General features: G+C 40.6%; 1 long non-coding RNA gene across 1 annotated transcript in view; it reads right to left on the bottom strand.

Annotated features, from left to right (window-relative positions):
* Window positions 1-818: 818 nt before the first annotated feature.
* The window catches only part of LOC142828967 (uncharacterized), a 39,350-nt gene continuing 15,482 nt past the window's right edge, over window positions 819-24,686 (bottom strand). The window contains exons 2-4 of the long non-coding RNA XR_012903156.1: window positions 6,669-6,743; window positions 2,268-2,371; window positions 819-1,118 (exon numbers count right to left, since the gene is read on the bottom strand). This is a non-coding gene — a long non-coding RNA (uncharacterized LOC142828967). The remainder of the gene's footprint in view (window positions 1,119-2,267; window positions 2,372-6,668; window positions 6,744-24,686) is intronic.

Below are 24,686 nucleotides of genomic sequence, written 5' to 3'. Positions count from 1 at the left end.
GGGGCTGGACTTGATGACCTTCTGAGGTCTCTTCCAGCTCTATGGTTCTATGATTCTATGATTCTACACATCCCAAGTTTCCCTATACTCTTGACTATCTTTTTCTGCCAGTACAACTCACACCTTGCTCCCTTGTCTGCCCTAAACTGGGCCACAGGCAGTATGAAATGAATTGGAACAGCATTGAGACTCTCATAATTTATTCCTGTCTTTTAGGCTGAGATTTCCACATGATCTTAAAGAAGTTAGGTTCCAAAATCATGTTGTAAATTAATGAGAATTTGGCACCTAATTCCTGAAGGCTCCTTTGTAAATCTCAGCTTTAATGTTAATTTTGTTGCTAAAACAGGAATGAGGATTAAAGAAACAGATTTCAACTCCTGTCTCCTGTATTTAAAGAGAGCTGCCACTCTCTGCAATATGCACATTTCTAATAACAGTACAATAGGACATACGTTTTATGATGGCTGAAGTATAACTCTCTCCCCCCCCCCTTTTTAATTAAAAGCAAAGTTGAATCATATACATTACTGTAGCCCGCAGGAGACATTTTCTATTAGCCAATGAGCACTAGCTCCTGAGAGTGATTTTTACCACCGACATGATTCTTTCCTCTAACCCTTCCTCTCATGCATATTTTTAGACTGGCTGCAAGAAACCTACATTATTCCAATCTCTGAGGGGCTTTTTTTGAATCTCCTCTATTTTCGTGTTTCTTTTCTCCTTCTTTTAGTGTATTGCTTCTTTGGTGGCATTACTCAAAGCAGGACTAAAGAGCAGCAATAAGAAAGCAAGAATCCTTTGCAGTGGTGCACATATTTGTTTAATGGTGCAAGATCACACTAATTCCCTTGCCAGGGTTTTTATCTTCCTTTAGGGGACAACAATTCCAGAGGCTTAACTATGTCTGGTCTGTTGAAAGTTGAATCACACTGCAGATGGCCGTGACTGTGCTTTCTTCACTTTACAGACAGCCCCATTAAATCAAACCACAGTCTCCCAGCCTTTGACAAAAGCAACATGTTCCAAGAAAGTAGCCTTTGCTTTGAAGGAAGTAGTGAGATTTGGGTGGTAGCTTCTTTGTTTCTTTTCTGTACGTGGATCTGAGAGATTTCTTCCTGCAAGAAATATAAAGAGCAATAAAGAGCAGCACTTGGACAAGACAGTGAATAACAGTACATTTTGGCTCATAGCTTTGCCTTTTGTACACATTTGACTTTTGACTTTTAATCCTGCAACTAAGTGCTTTTTGATTTTCCATCTGTTGATGTAACCTCATCATTGAATTGTAAAACAAAATATTTATAACATTCTAGCTAATTATCCCTCAATTAGACACTGAGAAAGGGGTTAGGATCCATCTTGCAGCCCTTAAGTGAATAGTCCTTTTGGTACCTATGAATGTCTACATTTCAATAAAAGACTGGTGTCATAGCCACGGATGACCTGGATCAGCTGCCTCAGGCTCATGGGACTTGGACTGTGGGACTATAGAACTGAAGTTCAAATGTTTAGGACCAGGTGGCATCCCAGCTTTTCTGATCCTATCATAGGGAAGGGTCTGAGAGCCTGAGCCTGAACATCTACACTGCTGTTTATAGCCCTGTCCCCCTGATGATCCAGGTTCTGAATGAACCTCAGTGCCATGGGGTTTTTATTGCAGTAAAGACATACCCAAAAGAACTGTGTTGTAGAGGTATGCAGCTGGGGTAAATCATTCTACCTCCTTTGACATCAGTGGACCTGCCCCAGTAGTTACATCAGCTAGAGATCTTACCCTTGGTTTTTATCCTTTATATATATACTGAAGATAGGCCTGAACTTTCTTGCACTGAAGTTAACAGAACTCTCTTCAGCTTCACTTAGGGCAGAATGGGTCCTGTATATGTTTGGCCTGTCTGTGGAAGAGTAGTAAGCGATGCTATTGAATCCAAAGACCTGACAGGAGAGAAGCTTCACAGACAGGGTTGGGGAGATTCCTCATTTTGAAGATTTTAATTCAAGACTCAATGACTTTCTGGAAGATATTGTTACCACTTTTTGATCCAAGCAATCATAAAGTTTTTGGAGTCTAGCAAATTATTTCTGTTAGAAGGAGAAACTCTTGTTGGAATCTGGTATTTCTGTGTTGCAATCCTATTAATTTATAACAAATATCAGAAGAACTGTGCCCTTGATTACAAGAAGCACTAAACAACAAGAGACAGTTTCTTTACTTCTAAGCCTCTTTCAACCAACACATTACCCTAACGCTCTCCATGCCTTACCTTTCTTCTCAGGGTCATGCTAACAGGCTTCTCTGGCTGTATATGGAGCTTCTTTGGGTTTTTTTGGGGCCTTCTTGGTGTTCTTCTATGTATTTCTGATGCTTCTGTCTCACATAAACACACAAAGCTCCAACAATCAGTATCTTAGCCTCTGCACTTGCAATGTCAATTTCTAGGGAAACTCTCTGGGCCATATAGTTCAGCTTCTATCATGTGTCTTGTCATGTGCCTGTATTTTGGATGGTTGCTCCTATTATTTCAGTTAGGCATCTGATTCCATAAAGGAGCTTCACGCAATCCTCTCACATAACAATATCATTCAATCAAACACAAATTATAGGTCTGAGGGCTGGAGTAATTGGGTGAATTACATACCCTATGTTATATAGGAGGTCAGGCTTGATAATCTCAGGGTCCCCTCCAGTCTTAACATCTATTAATCTGTGAATAGTTCTCCCAAAGTAATTTAGTCCTTCCCTGCAATATATGGAGTCTAAGGAATGATCCAGTTATGTTAACTATGCAATGTTTTTGTGATGTGTAAAAAGTACCCAAAAGGGAGTAAGTGGCTGAAATAAAATTAGTGTAATATTATAACCTAAGTGTTATTTGAAGCCACTTTTGCAAAAGTGAATAACTAGTCCTTTAACTCATTGCCTCATTAACCTCTCTGGAAGAAGTACTACTATAGTATATAATGTTATTTAAAACTAACCTATAAATGTTAAAATTATACACATTTGAAACATTATGTGACCTACTCATTGTCAGATCCTCATACTTTCCTACAATGTTGGACCAAGGTAACTCCTTTCCCTCTGGATGTCATGCATGGTCTTTTTGTTTGTTCAATTTATTGAATGGGCATCTTGACTGACTAATTGGTTGATTTTGGAATCAGTGCTATGAGGAGCTGAGAGCTTCTCCTGTGAATGGCCATCAACTCCCAAAGTAAAATTTTACTGCACTCTGCACATTATAGTATTGGACAGATAGTATTAAAAATCATTAAGCTAGGGACAAGATAGGGACAAGATAGCTGAATAATGGGTTGCTAAATATCATTCATTAGAAAGATCAATGGGATTAATAAGGATTCTTTTTGTGGACTCTCCTGGGTGTCAGCTTAAGATAATACCAGTATAGAACTTTGCACTAAACTTTACTTGGATTTTACTAGGTTTTATTACAGTTTCTAGGTGAAACGAGACAGATTATCAAGTTGTACCTGAAATAAAAATTCTCACACATAGAGAAAAATGAATCTAAACGCAAATAGCAGCTAAACCATTTTGTATTATTCATGTCTAAATCTGTCAGGAAACACAAGCTGTCTGAATTAATACTTGCATAGTCCCCTTCACCCAAGTTCTTTGTATGTATTTAATGTATTTATCCTCATAGCACCCCTCTAAGATATCAAAAGGGGAAGTTCTGGCAAAGCAGAAGGTCTGCCAAGCCCTAGGGTCTTACTCTAACTCCTGGATAAAATACAAGTCAATGTAGATAGAAAGGAGGGATGTACATTTCAGGAAGACACAGGCACTCTGGACTCTAAAATTTCAATTTAAAACTCTGGTTAAAACAATGTCCTAGCTACTAATTCACGTTTAATAGTTAATTAATTTATAACTGCATTGAGAGAACGGAAATTGCAGGACTATAGCATTTTCACTATCTTTTCCTCCTCGGCTATTGTTATAACCTTGTTTTCCTGATACAAAATTTAGTTAATTATTTGAGCTACTGTGTGTGTGGGGGGGGGAGGGGAGATGTGTGTATTGGTGTATATAGAAGAAAGTCTGACATCAGGTCTTTATTTTCTATATGTCTCTATATTATGAGAAGACCCTTTTGTCTGAAGAAATAATGCCAATTTACTCCAGCTGGGAGGAGCTCGCCCTATGTAAATTTCTGTGAATATCCACAGGCTATATTAAGAGGAAGCAGGGGATGAACACAACTCCCCCTCTATTCAAAACAAATACCTGCCCTTACTCTTCTTGACTTGGATAAGTATCACTGTTACACGTCCCACACCTTCTGGATGCTGCAGATATTGTTGTTTCTATTTCAATCCACTTCAACCACTGGATATGTCCGCATGAGTGCTCTCTCTCTCTCTCTCTCTCTGGAGATTTTTCAAACATTCCATAATTGGCCAACCTCAAACAGTTTGGAGGTACACTCCATTAAAGTCCCTTAGGGATTATCAATTTTCATGTAACCATGTTTACGGCAATAACTCTGAAGGTTTAAATTTCCGAATCTTTTTGTTCTAGTAATCATTTCAAGCTGGAACACTCTCATGATCAGGCTTTCTTGAAAGATTTCTAATATTTTTCCCTTGGGTTGAATGGTCCATGAAAACAATTTTCTCGCTGTATTTATATCAGTGTTATTTCTAATTCCAGCCAAATGCAGCTAGGTGAATATGAAATGTCTTTAACTATATTCAGTTTCCTATCCCATATTTTCTCTCTAACTAGGGGCATGCATGCACACACTCATTGTGCAAGGATACCTTATATGAGCATGTAGTAGACTAGAGAAATAGTCTGTTTCTACAAAAATCAAACAAAGTGCTTACATCAAAAACCAAGTTGAGTTTATTTTTCATCATTAACTTCCTCTGCATTCTGACCAATCAATACTCTGCTGAAAATTACTGAATAACATTATATAACTGCTATTGTTTTAATGAAAATAATCTACACCAAACACTTTGTTTTCTACTGTGCCCTCACAAGAGGATCAAGAAAAATCCAGAATTGAAAACTGCACTTGTCTTCCATCCTGGACCAGTGACAGTTTTAAGGTCTTCTGTCTTGTAAAATATCAGCATTAGAAAAGGAAGCAATATCACATAAGGAAAAAGGAAGTCGCACTGTCTAATGAGCATTTGTTTCTAGCCCTCCCTTGCTTCTTGCCAGAATTCACCTTTATAATTGTGACATAGGTGATTTTTAAAAGCATATTTTAGGACTTATTTAGAGGTTCTGAAAATGAGGGCTACTTTTTGTGTCACTAAAATGCCATCACTTGTACATAAGACAACTTGCATTAGAAACAAAGGTATTACACATAGTACCAGTTATATATTTAAAATTATAATGATTAAATTTTATGGTAATTTAGAGCATACAGTGAAGAATTTGGACCAGAAGGTATTCTAAAATATCCTGCTTCTATTATGTATGCTATAAACGTGAGACCATGTGGTGTGATGTGGGCCTATTTGGGTACTCCAGATTTATAAATTACATCTATAATCATATATCTAAAATAAGGCTCTGACTTTGCACTGCTTAGCAAGCAAACAGGCTGCTGCACCTGGTGGAAGACTGTGGATTTCAGAGAGGCTCTGAGCAGGCTCTGAACACAGAGCATTGCAGGAAAATGGCTGTGGTGGCCTAATCTGCAGTAGTGCTAAGTGTTTCATATATTATTGCTAGATAATAATAACATAGCTGGACTTTTTATTAAAGCCACTATTTACAAGGCTTTTGCAACTACAGTTGAGCATTCAAGCCATGTGCATGCAGGGTGACATCCTGATGCTTCCAAATTCTTCCTTCCTGCAAACTGCATTCACTGCACTAAGTCCTATGCAGTTCTCTCTCTCTCTAGGCCCCTTTTCTGCTGTAGGGCTATGTGCATCTTAATTGACCAAACTGGAGAATGCTGATAAGATGAAGGTGCACTGGCCCTGCACCATCTTAAAGATTCAGTGTAACACTGTGTCAAGTATGTTACTTACTCTGACACTTTGAGTGCAGAAGGCCCACAAGAGACCATAAACTACCCTGCCACTAAAGGCTTATGTTTAAAAAAACTCCCAACATCACAGATTCCCTCACTGTGGGTGATATGCTGCCACCACTCAAATGTAATAATTCCTTGAGAGCCAAGAAGACGCACTTAGGGTACGTCTACACAGTAGCAGGTATCTTGAAATAAGCTACACAATTTGACCTACACAAATTACGTAGTTTATTTCAAAATAGCTTTTTTCAAAATTTGGCACCGTCTACACAACACTAATTTTGAAATAAATCACTATTCCAGTGTCTTCCTTAATCCTCATGCAACGAGGTTTCATGCAGCCGGAATAAGAAGCCTATTATTTCAAACATATTTTGAAATATTAGGCATGCTGTTAAGATGTGCAGAAGACTATTTTGTGATAACATCCATTTTCCTGAAATAGTGCCTCTGTGTAGACTTACCCTTAAGAATTTCCCACAGGAAGATAATCTACTAGTTGGATTTGCAGTAGCCTCTCTCAAATTCATGGGCAGAACACCTAGAGCACCTCCAAACTGGTTACCACAACATAAAAAAGCAGGGCTGACAGTTAAGGCTAGAAAGTGTGAAATAGGCCTAAGTAGGGTTACTTACCTTAGACACCAGATGAGTCAAGAACTATCAACCCTCTACAGGCTGAAGTAGAGGCTATCCCAGATTGGCCTGTTCCTAAATTAAAAAACAAACAAACAAACAGGTCCAATCATTCCTAAGCTTGGCAGGATATTGTAGACAATTTATACTGTACTGCACTTAGGACTTTGTTAGAAGCTCCTGAGATGTGCTGTATATAAAATCAAAGTGGCTGATTTACTTCCCCATGAGAGTTTCCCAGATACAGCTAGTTAAAACTGTCCTGCAATCTGAGTCACTTTATTCTATGAATGTGGGGATGTATCTTATTAATATTTTTTCCTAGACTTCCAAGAAGAAATCACAGCCAGTATGGATCAGCCTGCCCAGCACCATCTGTGATTTGCGGTGTGTGTGAGATGAATGGGAAGGTCACTGCCCTATTATAGACATCCCAGCCATTCAGTTAATTAAATTGTCTGTAAAGGGTTAAGCCCAGAAACAGTGGGTATCCAGGAAGTGTTTGCAGGCAGCCAGGAGAGCCAAAGGGAAGAGAGTGAGACATCTGAATAAAAAAATAGATTCTGCCTGCTACAGTTCTTTGTGAGAGTTCAGAGCAAGAGATGAAAGAGAAATTAATTGAGCCGGGAATAAGACATGCATTTTCCTCTAATATCCACATCTCATAAAAAACAACAACAAAAACCCCCAAACCACCTAAACTTTGGAATGACAAAGATGTAAGTAGAACAGGGAATGTTAAATTAGATGTGGTCTAATTTCTAGTTTGTGAACTCTGTGCTGACCCTATGTAACTGTAACTTTTACACCAGGAAACCAATTCTCTGTGCTTTCAATATGCCGTTTTTCAGTTGCTCTGTAACAGCTAGCAGTGAAGTATGCTCTACCAAGTATATCTTCTTTGTTTTTGTTAACAAAATCACCTTTTTAAGACTATGGTCTGATTTCTGTGGCCTAGAAGAGAGGAGCTTCTGTGTGCATGTGACTGAGACTAAAGGTCAGCACTTAAGAAATTAGTTTGTAATTTCCTGAGGAGGGCTAAAGAGGTTGGGGGATAGCCAATAGGAAGAAATTTGCAAGTGTGTCTTCCTGGCTCTCAAGGGTTTTTTTTTTTTTTCAGTTGGGTAGTAGCAGTGTACTTTTTTTTTTTTATTAAATAGAAGCCATTATTAGCAGGGTAGTTTAAGATATCATGTGAGTGGGCCCCCACCTTTTGCACTTGAAGTATCAGAATGGGGATAGCTTTGACACCCTGTGGCATCACCCTGCACTCAGGCAGAATCAAGTATACCTAGGCCATCCCTCAAATGTGTATATTATTTCTTCTTAAAATTCTCTGTGGACTGGGATTTCACAGCATTCTTAGATAAGCAGTTACAATGCTTAAATATCATTATACACAGAATTCTTTTATTATCCAAATTGAATCTCTTTGCTTTAGACTAAGCCAATTATTTCTTGTTCTACCTTGATAGACTTGAAGAACAATTGGTCACCATTCTCTTTATAACCTTTTACATATTTGAAGTCTATGATGTATTTGCTTCATCCTTTTCTTCCCTAGACTAAATATGCATAATTCTTTCAACCTTTCCTCATAGATCAGCTTTTGGAAACTTCTTATAATTTTTGTTGCTCTCTGCTAGACTCTTCAATTTGATCTCATCTTTCCCAGCATGTGATGTCCCAAACAGCTATGAGTAGAGCAAGACAGTTATCTTTCATGTCTTGCATAATGACACTCCTGTTAATAGATCCCAGAATAATAATAGCCTTTTCACAATTTCATCATATTATCTGCTCATGTTCAATTTATGATCTACTAAAACCCACAGATCTTTCTCTGCAGTACTGCTGACTAGTCAGTTATTCCTTAGTGTATACTTGTGCATTGGATTTTTTTCCTTCATATTTGTAGTAACTTCCACTTTTTTACTTAAATTTCACCTAGTTTATTTTGGACAAGTTCTCCAATTTATTAATGTAATTTTGAAGTCTAATCATGTCCTCCAAACTGTTTGTTACCCCTCGCATCTTGGTGTCATCGTCAAATTTTATAAGCATAATCTCCACCTCTTCATCTGAGTCATTAATAAAAATATTAAACAGCATGAGACCCAAAACAGACCCCACTGTATATCACTAGATATGTTCTTCCACCTTGATAGTGAACCAGTGATAACTACCTTCAGTTGATTATCTACCCACCTTATAGTAACTTCATCTAGATCATATTTCCCTAAGTCTATTTTAAATAAGAATGACAGGTGGGGCAGTGTCAAAAGCCTAATTAATGCTAAGATATATCACTCCTACTGCTTCCACAAACTCTATTAGGCAGGTTACCCCACCAAAGAAGGAAATTAGTTTGTTTATCATGGTATTTTCTTGACAAATTCATATTAACCTTTACTTATCGTCCTTTATCAAACTTGTTGAACTAATTAGTTTGTTTAATACAGTATTTTTCAGGGTACTGAATTTAGACTAACTGAACTATATTTCAGTTAACATTATTTTTAATAAGGCACAAAAAAACCCATCTGTGAATGATCTAACATATTCAAAGGCATACTGTCTGACACTTTAATGTTCTATCCTTTTCCCTCATATATGAGATTCAGCTTAAAGAATGCACCAAATTTTCGATATTTTTTGAGAACTGAAGTATTTTTGGTTCACTATCTATTTTTGCAGCTGTGATGCTCCTTATATCATCTTGAGTTAGAACAATTACTTTATTCTATAATGAGATAAAAAGGATCAGTGACACAGCGGTATCCTGGCCATAAAAATGACACAGGGACACAGAACTGTACTTTCAATAAAATAGGTAGTAAATGAGAAATGTTGAAGTATCATTCTAAGAGTTTTCCAAACAGAACATAAGGGACAGAGATAAACTTCAGGTTGAATCCCAGTATTCCAAAGCAGTCAACTCAAGTGGGAACTGAATCTTTCTCTCTCTCTCAGATGGTTTTCTCAATCTTTGTCAAAGCCAGGTTTTATTGTTAACCCTTTTTCTTGTTGTTTTTGCTTCCTATAGCTGCATTTTAACTCAGAGATTCTTGCAGGAAAAAAAAAAGGATGCAGAGGAAGAGAAAAAATGTGTCATATCATTGAGGGAGAGAAAATACAGGAAACATCTGCAAAACTACTAATTAGACATCAAATTTGGCTAGGATTATAATGTATGGTGACAAGTTTAACAACATGAATTATTAGTCAACATTACTCACTATGCTGCTACAGTAGACGTAGAGTCTCCATGGCTGTGGTGCCTATTTATTGGCTACCCAGCCTAGTCTGCAGCTGTGCTGAAGGTTAGTTATATTGAGACTTGTTTGTGCAGCAGCACGAGGAAATACAATGAATGATAAAGTTCATGACCAGGAGGAATTTAAAGTCCAAGAGCTAAACTGTAGCTGTCAATCACTGTCTTGAAATGGGGCAGTGCTAAGGCACAAAAGCATAGGTGGGCCCGAGGAAAAAAATACCCCTATGGCAACTACAATGCTTCCAAGAGTGCAAAGAGAAAATAAACACTTCAATGTCTTTTGAAAGGATGCAAACTCTCTGACACCATGGGCAAGCCCTCCTGACAAGTAAGTATGTTAGGGAATATGAAATTGAGAGAGCCTAAACCATCCAACTCCTTGTCCCTCCTCACCCTGTTCTGGGTTTCTAGCACAACTGCTAGGGCCTTGGATCCTAGGGCCTTGACCTTAAAGTATTTAATTATCAGCATGTTGGCTGGGGCCTAAACATGGTCAGGAGAGCCCCGAAGGCTCTTCAAATGTCTTTTCCCCTCTCTCAACTTGTATTCCAAATACAAGGTTTGGCACAGTCTGGTCTTAATTACAGTGGGGTGAAATTACTAGTCGATTAACTTTAATAGAGGATCCTAGTAACACAGAGAACAGTGATGTCTGCACAGAGATGGAAAAATGATGTGATAGGAATATAATGAAGGTTACTTTACCAATGCCTCTCAGGAAGCAATTTTTGTTTTATTTATTTTGGCTTCTAGGCAAGGAGTAAGGCAAGGGTACAAACAGGCTTATCACAGATGGTAGGAAAAAGCATCTGTTTTCAGAAATATAATTTCAGCCACATTACAAAGGCATATTATCTGCATATATATGAGGCCTCTAAATTGTAAGGTAATTATAGAGTTTGACGTTAATTTGTACCTTTTTATGACATTGATTGTGGCTTTGTGGTTTCCCTGATTCTTTTGGACAAATCTCTTACATTTAAAAGCTGCCTCTGTGATAGTCACATGCTTTGGATTCACTGTGCATTGTGCTCTGTCTATAAAGCATCAGAAGATGATTATTAACATATTCTAAAATGATTACTTGATTGAAATGAACAGTCAGTAAAAATAGCAGCCTGACATGAAACTGTTACCTGGGACTTATAAAATGTGTATACAGGAGCTGAGAAAGCTACAAACAGGGGTATATGAAGAACCATGAGAGCAAGTTATGGTAGCATGGGTTCAAAGGGCTACCCCATCTGAAAGGCCAAAATTTAACTGGATGATATTGCAGAATGAACATGATAGTAGGGAAAGCCACCAACAAAATGTTTTACTCATATAGCAGATTATTTTATTACAGGTTGTCAAAACACTTTACTAATATTAAGTTCAGCTTAGTCATGTGGTGCAGTTATTTGCTTCACAAGGAGTCTCAGCTAAGACAGTGGGACTAACTGCAGTATGATGCTACTCAGTTGGAGCATGGCCCTGATTAATTAAGTCTCTCATATCACATAAGGATGATAAGAATGATCATCCCACTACTATAGAGTTGGATACATTAAGGAATAGAGGAAGTATGTGACTGATGTCCAAGGTGTCACACTACAACAGGCAGAGTACAGAATTGAAGCCAGGGCCAGTAGACACTGTTTTCTCCTTAATATCTCATCTTAAACTACCCAAAGCCAAGTTAGCTTGTTATCTACAAGTTATCTGCTCTGACATACCTACTTTAGATTTTCTGTAGTGCACACCCAGCATATTGTGAATACAATCAATCTGCATGATGAGGTTCCCAATGAACCCTGTGAATACAATCAATCTGCATGATGAGGTTCCCAATGAATATAAGGCTCTTCTCCTTTCTTGATCTAAAGAACATTACGACTCGCGAATAATCTTTCTACTGATCATCACACTGATTGCATAAATACATGTTTTATAAAGAGCTGACTCTCACACTGCTCCCTGAAGATGGCCTGGTAGGATACTTTGTGATATCTAGGGACTGTTTAGAGACCTAAATTCTATACACACATCAAATTAACATTCATCCACTTTCCCCTTCCATCACTTGGCCTCTTTCTTCTCCTTTGTTTGATCTTCAGTTGTCTCTCTTTCAGGATTAAAATAGAAATATAATGATATTTAAGATGACTGAAGAGACATATTTTCAGTCAAGTAAAGAAAGATCAGTAGCTGTCATTGGCAGCTATTCATGTGGATCATTTGTAAAACTGTTTAAAGGGCACCATTAGATAGCATAGGAACTAAAGTTAGATAATATAAAACAAAGGATTTTAGAAAACTTACTAACAATAGAAATTATTTTCAAGGATCACATTGCTACATTTTTGTGATGGTTTATAACCTGTGTAATCCCATTGACTTCAATAAGGTGTACAGCACAGAGTAAAAGTAATTAATTCAATATTTGTCCTTAAGTCTTACAAGAACTATCATTCTTGGGACAAAAAGATTCTTTCCTCTTTCTAATGCCTCGTCACTTGAATCATGTAGCCTTTTGGATTTCTGTTGTCTTTTGCTCTCCTTTTTTATTTTTGGATTTTTATTTATGCATTTGAATTTGGCTGGAGTGTTTATGTCTCCCATTTAAAATAAGTTACATAAACTGACTCTATATATGTATTTTACATAGTTCCTCATCTAGAACTGAGTAACTTGGGACATTGCTGCAGAGTGTGGGGCTGTGTCCTGGAAAACAAGAGTATTGTATCCCTTTCTGGGCACCATATTTTAAGAAAGACGTGGAGAAATTGGAGAGCATTCAGAGAAGAACAACAAAAATGATTAAAGATCTATAAAACATGACCTGTAAGGGAAGATGGAAATAATTGGGTTTGTTTACTTTGGAAAAGAGAAAATGGAGAGGGGACATGACAGCAGCTTTCAAACATCTAAAAGGGTGTTACAAGGAAGAAAGAGAAAAAAATATTCTTGACCTCTGATGATAGGACAAAAAGCCAGGAGCTTAAACTACAGCAAGGGAGATTTAGGTTAGCTATTAGGAAAAAATTCTTAACTCTCAGGGTGGTTAAGCACTGGAATAAATTGTCTGGGGAAGAGAGGTTGTGGAATCTCCATCACTGGAGATGTTTCAGAGCAGGTTAGATGAACATCTATCAGGGATGATCTAGATGATACTTGGTCCTGCCATGAGGGCAGTCAACTGGACTTCATGATCGCTCGAGGCCCCTTCCAGTTTTAATATTCTCTGATTCTTGAAGGTAAAAAGAAGAGATTTTTTTTTTAGTTCAGAATTTTTTTTTGAATATATGATTTTAATCCTGACAGGAACTCTGTAATTCACTCCCTTTAGCTTTTAGTAGAAACAAATATTTGGAAAAGAGAAGCAGATCCTCCAACTTTGTCTTATCAGCATTACCTTACTTTAAACTTCAAGTGACCAGCCATGGAACATCCTCATGCAATGTACAGTTCCAGGGCAATTAAAGGTGAGCTTTAAGCCACCATTGACCTGTGTTCTCCATGGTTTACCTTTACCTCAGTATTTCACCTGGAATATGAAATGATGTTTCCGAGTTGGCTAGAGTTATACAGTGTTTTACTGTACATGAGCAAAGATTACCTCAAATTATAGACATCCCAGGTAACTACATGCAACAGAAATGCCATAAAATTCCTTGTGACTTCCTTACTTACTGACATATATATGTATTCCAGGAGGAACCATAGACTTTCACCACTGATTTCCATCTTTGGTGGTCTCTTATTGAAGTCTTACCTTCTTCCCATGTCATTTGGATGGCTTTCAAATATACATTTTCAAGTTGCCTTTGGTCTACCTTATTGCCTCTTGCCCTGAGGTTTCCAGTTGAACTCCTGTTGTTCTAGTTACATATGTTCAAGCCATCTCCATTTTTGCTTCACAGTTTCATGTCCTAACAGCTTCTGCTTTATCTCATCCAAAGCTCTTCACATGTGATTATTTTTAGCCATCTGATTTTAAGGATTGTTGTCTAAGGCAGCTACTTGTAAAAACCTGGGGTTTGGATAGCAGGATCTTAACAAGTCTTCAGTTTTGGTGCCATACAGTAAGGCAGACTTCTGTCTGATCACCTTCTGATAGGCTAATGATAAGGAGAAGCCCACGCTAGAATGCCATTGAGGTGATTATAACTCTTCCATTTCTCTCTAATGATACGGTGAATACACTAAGCATTTCTTATCTTCAGAACCAATGAACACAATCTATGCCTATCAATATATTAGGAAAAATGTAACTATTAGCTCATATTGTGTTTGAATATTTATTATTGACTAGCCAATTAGCCCATCATAAGATGTGATTTTCAGGTCTTCTCTCCTGAGCTATCTCGCTCCGTCTCTCTCTCTCTCTCTCTCTCTCTCTCTCTCTCCTCCTACTGCCTCCCCCTCTCTCTCTCAGCTCTCCTCCACCTCCTGTGTCTCTCTCCATCTCTTTCTTTCTCTTCTCCCCCTCCTGCTTCTTACTCTCCCTTTCTCTTCTCCTCCTCCTCCTGCCTTTCTCTCCCCTTATAGACTCACAGACACTGGGCTACTATATATATGATGTTAAATGTATATAATAGATAAGTAAAACAGGTCTTTCTGCTGAGCTTTCTAGTTAGCTGTCTATACATCTATTGGTGCTGGAAGGTTGAGACACCTTGACATGATTGTTGTACACATTTTCACATCTAAAATTATAGAACAATATTTCAATGTAATATATCAATATTCAGGACAACATTTTCAAATGTTGGGGCTTACTGCTAGGTATCTAAAGCTATAAAGTCCAAGTGGAGTCTTTCAATTTCCCCTTTCTTCTTTGAGTCCTTATGTTCTGCAGGTGATCTGTTTACACTGTTTCCTATTTAAAATAAAAACAGAAAACTCTCTTCCTTCAGAAGAGATGAAATGGTAATGGTTTATCCCTTTATTTAGGCAACTAAATAAGTTATCTGATTGTCAGAGAGCCTAAGTAATTACCGCAACCTTCAATAAGAGTTTTAGGTGCTTAGCACTTTTGGAAATGAGGTCAGGTTGATTGTTCATAAATAATGGATTTTTTAATTTGATCACTAACCCATGGTCTACCCAAAAGTTTGTCATCACTCCTCCATTTTACAGATACTATAGATAGAATAGAATAAAATACCAGATCTCAACACCCCCAAATCTTTGCATTTTTGTCCTCTTCCTTTATAATAGGCTAAAATCTCCAATTAGGGATGGCCCTAAATTGAGATGTTTTCATAATCCTGATCCTGATCTGATTTTTGTACCTTGAGTCTACCTCCCAACATAAGGGCCTAGTAATAAGTCACTTAAAATCAATAGAAAACCTCCAATTGCCTTCAATTGTAAAGAACATTGGGCCTTTTTTTTTTAACCTTTCTGTCCAACTGGTTAAATTGAGAAACCCACTTTTCCGGTAGCCTAGCCTCAGAGCAGAAACTGTTTTGATTTCATGAACAAATCTATATTCACTCATAGCAAGGAAATGGGAATGAACACTTCATTTGTTCTCTTATTGATTAGGTATGAAAAAAACAGCTGGGTTAACAAAGTAATTGATCTGATCACTGAAAGTATATAGTTCATTATGTAGGTCAGTAAAGACAGGGATATTCTAACTCATTCTGTTTGATTTAGGTATCATTTTTGTAACACTAAGTGGCAATGAGCAGTAAAAGGGGTTTGTAATAGGAAGAGTTATAGAGACAGTTGTTATCTCCTCTGGCAGCACTTCCCAAACATTGGCACACTGAAGATCGCTATTTGTCATTCAGATTTTGCCACTGTTCTTGGACCATTCATCTCTGTCATGTGTTGGTCTTGACTATGAGAATTGGGCTTGTTTAGTTTAGAAAAGAGAAGACTGAGAGGGGACATGACAGTAGTTTTCAAGTATCTAAAAAGGTGTTACAAAGAGGAGAGAGAAAAATTGTTCTCCTTGGCCTCTGATGAGAGGACAAGAAGCAAAGGGCTTAAATTGCAGCAAGGGAGGTTTAGGTTGGACATTATGAAAAACTTCCTGTCAGAATGGTTAAACACTGGAATAAATTGCCTAGGGAGGCTGTGGAATCTACATCACTGGAGATATTTAAGAGCAGGTTGGATAGACACCTATCACGGATTATCTGGACAGGGCTTGGTCCTGCCGTGAGATCAGAGGACTGGAGTCAATGGTCTGTTGAGGTCCCTTCCAGTTCTAGTATTCTATGATTCTATGTAGCTTATAGCTGTAGGTATTTGCTAGGTAACATGTAGTCATAAGTTAAAGCAATGAAGCAATAAATCTACAGGGCTGAGGTTGGTATGACAATAGCTCAGATAAACATGGCACAAGGCCCCAAAGATTTAGCACAAACAGTTAACAAGGAGCACCCTTAAATCATATGATAGCACAAGACAGAATGCTGTAACGACGAAACTGCTGACACAGGTTACCACAAGATGATAATTTATACCAGCTCAGAATATTGTAAGTTGGATACATCAGCAGATGTCTGACTACAAGAGTGCCTAAGGTGAAAGGAGAAGTGCACCCCAGCATTAGTAGGTGAGGAAATACAAATAAGGAAAAGCCGATGAAATAAAAGCCCTACTAGAGTGCATTATGTACAGTGGCATCAGTCTAACAGTAGTTCCCAAATTTTTCAGCATCATCCTTTTTGATTTTTGAGAAACCCTCACACATACACACTCCACAAAACTAGTTGATCAAAAAAAAAAAAAAAAAAAGGGAACTGATCAGGGCTGAAAAGATTGATGGGAGGGGTGAGGAGGCTGGGTTGCCTCATGCCCACTCTGGAATTTCTTCATGCCCCCCAGTCTAATGCATTAAGCACAGTTGTATCCTGGCCTGCATGACTTAGGAGATGTAATTCTGGGGAAAAACAAGGATCACTGGTGATGAGGATTATGGTGAGTCTGATGATGAAGGATGATAATTAACACTTTGGGGTCTCTTTTGCAAGAGATGGTATAAGCATCCATATACTTATATGGATGCTCAGACACATATTCTGTATGTATGATCATTGTCTACTTTGCTTGATTTGAGGGTTTGTGACTTTATTGACCGTGTTTATAAAACTATTGTCAATTCAGAATGTTTAACCTAAATGTGAGCATTTCAATAGTGTGCATCGGGATTTTCAACTAACCAGTAATTCTAATCATATTGGGCCTGATTTTTGGACAATAACCCACCAAATCTCAGAGTGTGAATATGGAGTTTTTAAGTAATCAATAGTCAGTCAGTAGATTAGGCAACAACTCCAATCCCTGCCCCAGTCAGTACTAAATGGTGACCTTGATGCTCACAATCTGTGCTAGACCCTAGTGTCTCATTACTATTTATAGCTAATTAAATAAAATAAGAAGGGGGAAGTTTACATGTCAGAGAAAGTTTCCTGACACTGAGATCTATTAGGCTACACCAAGGTAGAAGACTCAGAGATTCAGACTTAAGAAAGTAGGCTGGACAAAGTGCTACTAGAGAACATCCCCTGTAGGGTTGTTGAAGAAAGAAATGAACTAAAAAGTCTATTGCCTCTCTGATTTCTGTTATTCATTAGGTGTGATATATTATACAATGAGGTTGTTTTACATCTCAGTCTCTTACACTCCTGGATTCAGAATGGAACATGTTCCACTACACTTTAGACCATGCACAATTAAATGGGCATCAGGTTGTGAGGGTTAACCAGGCCTCAGTTCAGAGTTGTAGAGTTCATTGGCTCACCACATTTAAGGTCTTACTCTGCTAAAGTGATACAGTTGCTTGAAGGAGCTGGGAATCACTGCTTCTTTTTCCATCATTTGCAGTGTAGAATATCTGAATATGACGCAGTGAGTTGTGAACTACTTCCTTCATGAGGCAGATGGGAAGCCACCCAGGGACACAATCATGGAGGGTTGATGCCCGACTTTCATGTCAGATTTCACCAGAAGAAGAATTCTTTAAATCCCATAAAGCGCTCTAAAAATCCAACTAATAGAGGCTGTGATGAAGTTCTGACTCAGCACATTCCATTGACGTGCTGGTAATTCCTAGCTAGTTCTGCATACTATTTTTAGAACATAGGGCTCCTATTAAACTTTCAGGGAGGAGGAGACTGTGGCTATTTTTTGCCCTCCAAACTTCAGCTTTCCATGGCGCTTGTGAACAGGTGAGTGCTAACAAGGAGTTTAGAGAGGGAGTTCTCCAGGTAAAGGAGAAGTAGATACAGGACTGTTGAGGGAAGTGTGTGTTGTGTTTGGGGCTTTCTTGCTGTGTGCTGAGCTTGTGATTGTGAGTGAGCGTTGGTGTGTGGTTTTTGTTTGTTTGTTTTTTTTCCCCTGTGTTTGTGAGTGAGGCTTCTTTTTTTTTCACTTCCTCTTTCCCCTCCCCCTCTCCTTCATGGAGTGTGTGCTGAGAGTGGCGGGTGGAAACTGTTGGCTTCTAATTAAAGTTTGAATTCTAGAAGCTGCTGCTGATTGTCTGAGCCTTGGTAGGGGGAGGGACTTTCAGGCAGTCCAGCGCTTTATAAAGCAGTGAGCAAGCGACCAAGGAGCTTGCGAACAGGACAGCAGGAATGGATGGTGATAGGTCTGCTGTTGTTACCTGCACAGCGTGTGCCATGTTTGTCTTCCTCCTGGAAGAAAGAACGGATTTAATCTGCACTAAGTGCAAGCTGGTTGCCATTTTGGAAGAAAAAATTAGAGGACTGGAGGCCCAAGTGTTGACCCTATGCTCGATCAGAGAGGATGAAGACTTCCTCAATAGAAGGCAGCATTTTATCCTGCAAGCATGGCAGGCAGAAGAGCCAGAGAGGGGCAGTAAGGGACCAGGAAGAGAACTGGCAGCATGTAACTTCTAGAAGAGGAAAAAGGCCAGCTCAGGAATCCCCCAATGCTATAGAGGTAAGTAATCACTTTCAGGCTCTCTACGCAGGCTCTGATGTGGTGAATGCTTTGGAAGAGACCTCACAAGGAAGAAACCGCAAGGGAACACCATCTACTGGAAGGCATAGTATGCATAATCCTAGGGATGGGTGTTCCATGACCACCACCCCCAAAAGAAGATGATAGGTGGTGGTGGTTGGGGACTCCCTCCTAAAAGGGACTGAGCTATCCATCTGCCGTCTGGACCTATAATCTCGAGAGGTGTGTTGCTTACCGGGAGCTCGAATTCAGGATGTGACTGAGAGGCTTACCAAACTGATCAAAACTTTGGATCACTACCCCTTCCTGCTTCTCCATGTGGCAACTAATGATATGGCCAAGAATGACCTTGAGTGGGTTACTGTGGATTATGTAGCGCTGGGAAGAAGAATCCAAGAATTCACAAGTGGTGTTCTCGTCCATCCTCCCTGTAGAAGGCAAAGGACTGGGCAGGGATCGTCGAATTGAGGAAGTAAACATGTGGTTGCACAGGTGGTGTCGCAGAGAGGGCTTTGGTTTCTTCGACCATGGGACTCTGTTCTGGGCACAAGAATTGTTAGGAAGAGATGGGATCTACCTAAACAAGAGAGGAAGGAGCATCTTTGCGGGTAGGCTTGCAAACCTAGTGAGGAGGGCTTTAAATGAGGTTCGTTGGGGGACAGTGACCAAAACCTAGAAGAGAGTGGGAAATTTGGATACCGGGAAGAAATGCAAAGAGGAACGAGCAAGAAAGGAGGAACCCTGATTCGAATGAAGAAGATAGGGTGATCAACTGGTTATCTGAGATGTTTGTACATTAATGCGAGAAGCCTGGGCAGCAAACAGGGAGAGCTGGAGGCCCTGGCCCAGTCCAAGAAATATGATGTAATTAGGATAATAGAGACTTGATGGAATGACCTGCATGACTGGAGCGCTGTCATGGAAGGGTACAGGAAGAACAGGCAGGGGAGAAAAAGAGGAGGAGTTGCACTATATGTAAGAGATCACTATGATTGCTCTTAACTCCAGTATACAGAGGGAGAAAAACCTGTTGAGAGTCTATGGGTTAAGTTTAGGGGTGCAAACAACAGCATTGGGGATGTGGTTGGTGCCTTCTATAGCCCACCGAATCAGGTGGATGAGATAGATGAGGTTTTCTTTGGACAACTGAGAGAAGCTTCCAGATTGCAGGCCCTGGTTCTCGTGGGGGACTTGAATCACCCAGACATCTGTTGGGAAACCAATATGGCAGTACACAGGCAATCGAAGAAGTTTTTGGAGAATGTTGGGGATAACTTCTTGACACAAGTGCTGAAGGATCCAGCCAGGGGCCGTGTGCAGTTTGAGCTTCTGCTCACAAACAGGGAGGAACTAATAGGGGAAGCAGAGATGGCTGACAACCTGGGAAGCAGCGATCATGAGATGGTAGATTTCAGGATGTTGACCAAAGGAAGAAAATAGAGTAGTAAAATACACACCTTGGACTTCAGAAAAGCAGATTTTGACTCCCTCAGAGACTGATGGGCAGAATCCCCTGAGATGCTAACATGAAGGGGAAAGGAGTCAAGGACAGCTGGCAGTATTTTAAAGAAGCCTTATTGAATGCACAGAAAGAAACCATCCCGATGTGTAGCATGAGAGGCAAACATGGTAGGAGACCGGATTGGCTTATGAGGGAAATCCTTGGTGAACTTAAGCACAAAAAGGAAGCTCACAAAAAGTAGAAACTTGGACAAATTACCAGGGAGGGGTTTAAATGTATAGCTCGAGAATGCCAGGGGGTTATCAGGAAGGCGAAAGCGCAACTGGAATTGCAACTGGCAAAGGATGTGAAGGATAAGAAGTAAGGTTTCTATAGGCATGTTAACATGAAGAAGGTGATCAGAGAGGGTATGGGGCCCCTAGTGGATGAAGGAGTTAACCTAGTGACAGATGATGTGGAGAAAGCTGAAGTACTCAATGTTTTCTTTGCTTCTGTATTAACAAACAAGGTCAGCTCTCGGACTAATGTGCTAAATGACCCAAGATGGGATGAAGATGGACAGCCCTTGGTGGGTAAAGAACAGCTTAGGAACTATTTAGAACAGCTAAACGTACACAAATCCATGGGTCCGTACTTAATGCATCCGAGGGTACTGAGGGAGTTGGCAAATGTCATTGAGGAGCCTTTGGCCATTATTTTTGAAAAATCGTGGAGATCGGGAGAAATCCCGAATGATTGGAAAAAGGCAAATGTAGTGCCCATCTTCAAAAAAGGGAAGGACGATCCAGGCCGGTCAGTCTTACCTCGGTTCCTGGAAAAATCATGGAAGGGATCCTTAAAAAATCTATTTTGAGACACTTGGAAGAGAGGAAAGTGATTAGGAATAGTCAGCATGGATTCACAAAGGGTAAGTCATGCCTGACCAATCTAACAACTAGCTCCGTGGACATGGGAAAGTCAGTGGATGTGATATAACTTGACTTTAGCACGACTTTTGATATGGTCTCCTACAATATTCTTGCCAGCAAGTTAAGGGAATGCGGATTGGATAAATAGACAGTAAGATGGATAGAAAGCTGGGTAGAAGGCCAGGCCCAGCGGGTAGTGATCAACAGCTCAATGTCAGGATGGCAGTCGGTTTCTAGCGGAGTGCCCCTAGTTTCGGTTCTAGGACCAGTTTTGTTCAATATCTTTATTAATGACCTGGATGAGGTGATGGATTGCACCCGCAGCTAGTTTGGAGATGACACTAAGCTAGGCGAAGAGGTAGATATGCTTGAGGGCAGAGATAGGGTCCAGAGTGACTTAGACAAATTGGAGGATTGGGCCACAAGAAATCTGATGAGGTTCAACAAGGACAAGTTCAGAGTCCTGCACTTGGGATGGAAAAATCCCAAGCATCGTTATAGGTTGGGGACCAACCAGCTAAGTAGTAGTTCTGCAAAAAAGAACCTGGGTGTTACAGTGGATTAGAAGCTGGATATGAGTCAACAGTGTGCTCTTGTAGCCAAGAAGGATAATGGCATATTAGGTTGCATTAAGAGGAACATTGCCAGCAGATCCAGAGATGTCATTATTCCCCTTCATTTGGCTCTGGTGAGGCCACATATGGAGTATTGTGTCCAGTTCTGGACAACCACCACCCCTTCCCCCCCACTACAAAAAGGATGTGGACACATTAGAGAGGGTCCAGCAGAGGGAAACCAAAATGATTAGTGCCTGGAGCATACGACCCATGATGAGAGGCTGAGGGAGTTGGGTCTGTTTAGTCTGCAGAAGCAAAGAGTGAGGGGGGATTTGATAGTAGCCTTCAACTACCTGAAAGGAGGTTCCAGAGAGGCTGGACAAAGGCTTTTCTCAGTAGTGACTGATGGCAGAACAAGGAGCAATGGTCTCAAGCTGTGGTGGGAGATGTCCAGGTTGGATATTAGGAAAAACTATTTCACTAAGGGTATGTCTACACTACAAAGTTAATTCGAACTAACGGACGTTAGTTCAAATTAACTTTGATAGGCGCTACACAAGCGCTCCGCTAGTTCGAACTGAATTCGAACTAGCGGAGCGCTTAGTTCGAACTAGGTAAACCTCATTCTACGAGGACTAAGCCTAGTTCGAATTTACTAGTTCGAATTAAGGGGTGTGTAGCCCCTTAATTCGAACTAGTGGGAGACTAGCCCTCCCCAGCTTTCCCTGGTGGCCACTCTGGCCAACACCAGGGAAACTCGTATGCCCCTCTCCCAGCCCCGGACTCCTTAAAGGGGCACGGGCTGGCTACAATGCCTGCGCCAGGTGCAAGCCTGCCAGCACCCAGCCAGCTGACCCTGCACCTGGCACGGCTCAAGCCAGCCACCCGATGCCCCCCAGCCCTCCCCCTCTTCCCGGGACCAGGCTGGCATCTCCCGGAAGCTTGCCCGGGACCACAAGAGGCGGGCACCTGCCTGGTCTAGTGTGGACATCGTGGACTTTGTCCACGACCTCCGCACTAGGCACAGTAAAGTGGCCGTCTACAGTAGGAGAGCTGCCAGCCTGGCCGCCAAGGAGCAGGTGTGCATGAAAATCAAGGTGGTCCACTGAGACCCCCGACCCTGAGCCCTGAGCTTACAATGGCCATCCTGGGTCAGACCAAAGGTCCATCTAGCCCAGTAGCCTGTCTGCCGACAGCAGCCAACCCTAGGGACCCTGGAGGGATGGACCGAAGACAGTGACCAAGCCATTTGTCTCGTGCCATCCCTCTCCAGCCTTCCACAAAATTTGGGCAGGGACACCACTCCTACCCCCTGGCTAATACCACTGCATGGACCCAACCTCCATGACTTTATCTCACTTCTCTTTAAACTATGTTCTAGTTCTAGCCTTCACAGTCTCCTGCAGCAAGGAGTTCCACAGGTTGACTCTTTGCTTTGTGAAGAACAGCTTTCTGTTACTAGTTTGAAGCCTGCTACCCATTCCTTTCCTTTGGTGTCCTCTAGTCCTTCTATTATGGGAACTAATGAAGAACTTTTCTGTATGCACCCTCTCCACCCCACTCATGCTTTTATAGACCTCTATCATATCCCCCTTCAGTCTCCTCTTTTCTAAGCTGAAAAGTCCCAGTCTGTTTAGCCTCTCTTCATATGGGAGCTGTTCCAAACCCCTCATCATTGTAGTTGCCCTCCCCTCTCCCACCCTCTCTCTTCCCCTCTCCAACCTCCTTTTCCCAGTCTCCCCCAGTTTTGTTCAATAAAGAGAGATTCTATTTTTGAACACAATTGTCCTTTATTTTGTACATCAGGAAGGGGGGCTAGGGAAGGGTAAGTGGAAGGAGGTGAGGGAGGAATGGGGTACGAGCCACTGATGGGGAGGACTGGGCTGGCTCTGCAGGCTTCTGGGGGTGGAAGCTCTCCTGCAGCCCCCAATTGCCCCCTCCACCCAGATGGCAGCCGGCAGCAAGTGCAGCCGGTCTGATGGCCAAGTGCTGTGATGTGTCCAGTGTGGGTACTCCGGGCAATCCAAGCCAGGACTGCTTTGAAAGTTGGGCACCCCTGAGAATTGTCTGTCCGGGGTGGAGGTCGGGTCCCTTTAAGCACAGCCCTCGGCTAGCCTGAGATAGCATCTCCACGCTCTAACTCCTCATCTGATGCCTTGCCGGCACTGCTTCCGGCCATCCTTAACCCCGGTTCAGGGTCCACTCTGTGTGGACATGCTAGTTCGAATTTGCAAAATGCTAATTCGAACTAGTTTTTTAGTGTGGATGCGTTAGTTCGAATTAGCTTAATTCGAATTAACTAATTCGAACTAAGTTAGTTTGAATTAGCGCTGTAGTGTAGACATACCCTAGGAGAGTGGTGAAGCTGTGGAGTGGGTTAACTAGGGAAGTAGCGGAGTCTCCATCCCTAGCGGTGTTTATGTCTCAGCTTGACAAAGCCCTGGCCGGGTTGATTTAGTTGGATTGGTCCTGCCTAGTGCTGGGGGCTGAACTTGATGACTTTCTGAGGTCTTTTCCAGCTCTATGGTTCTATGATTCTATGATTCTATGGTTGAAGCTTGCTAGGAGATCTTTATAGCAGAGGATAACAGAAGTCTGTGTTAAATTTAACCTGAAAACTGCAAGAGTGGCCTAGACAAGTACATTCGAATAATGTACAAAAGAAAGGTTAGCTTCTTTAAGAGTAATGTTATCTTGCATCATGTGCCTTTAATTTCCCATAACTTCTGAACTTGTATATTATATATAATTAAATTACTGATGTTTGAACAGTGCCATACTTCATTATTATGTATTTTATTCTGACATGCTATTAAACATCTGCTGTGCTAAACACAGATAAGAGTATGGCATACGTTGGAAAAGAAACAACATAATGAAATGAGG

This window comes from Pelodiscus sinensis, chromosome 4 (genome assembly GCF_049634645.1).
Source record: "Pelodiscus sinensis isolate JC-2024 chromosome 4, ASM4963464v1, whole genome shotgun sequence".
Classification (NCBI taxonomy): domain Eukaryota; kingdom Metazoa; phylum Chordata; order Testudines; family Trionychidae; genus Pelodiscus; species Pelodiscus sinensis.
This window is presented reverse-complemented; position numbering and strand designations above follow the sequence as displayed.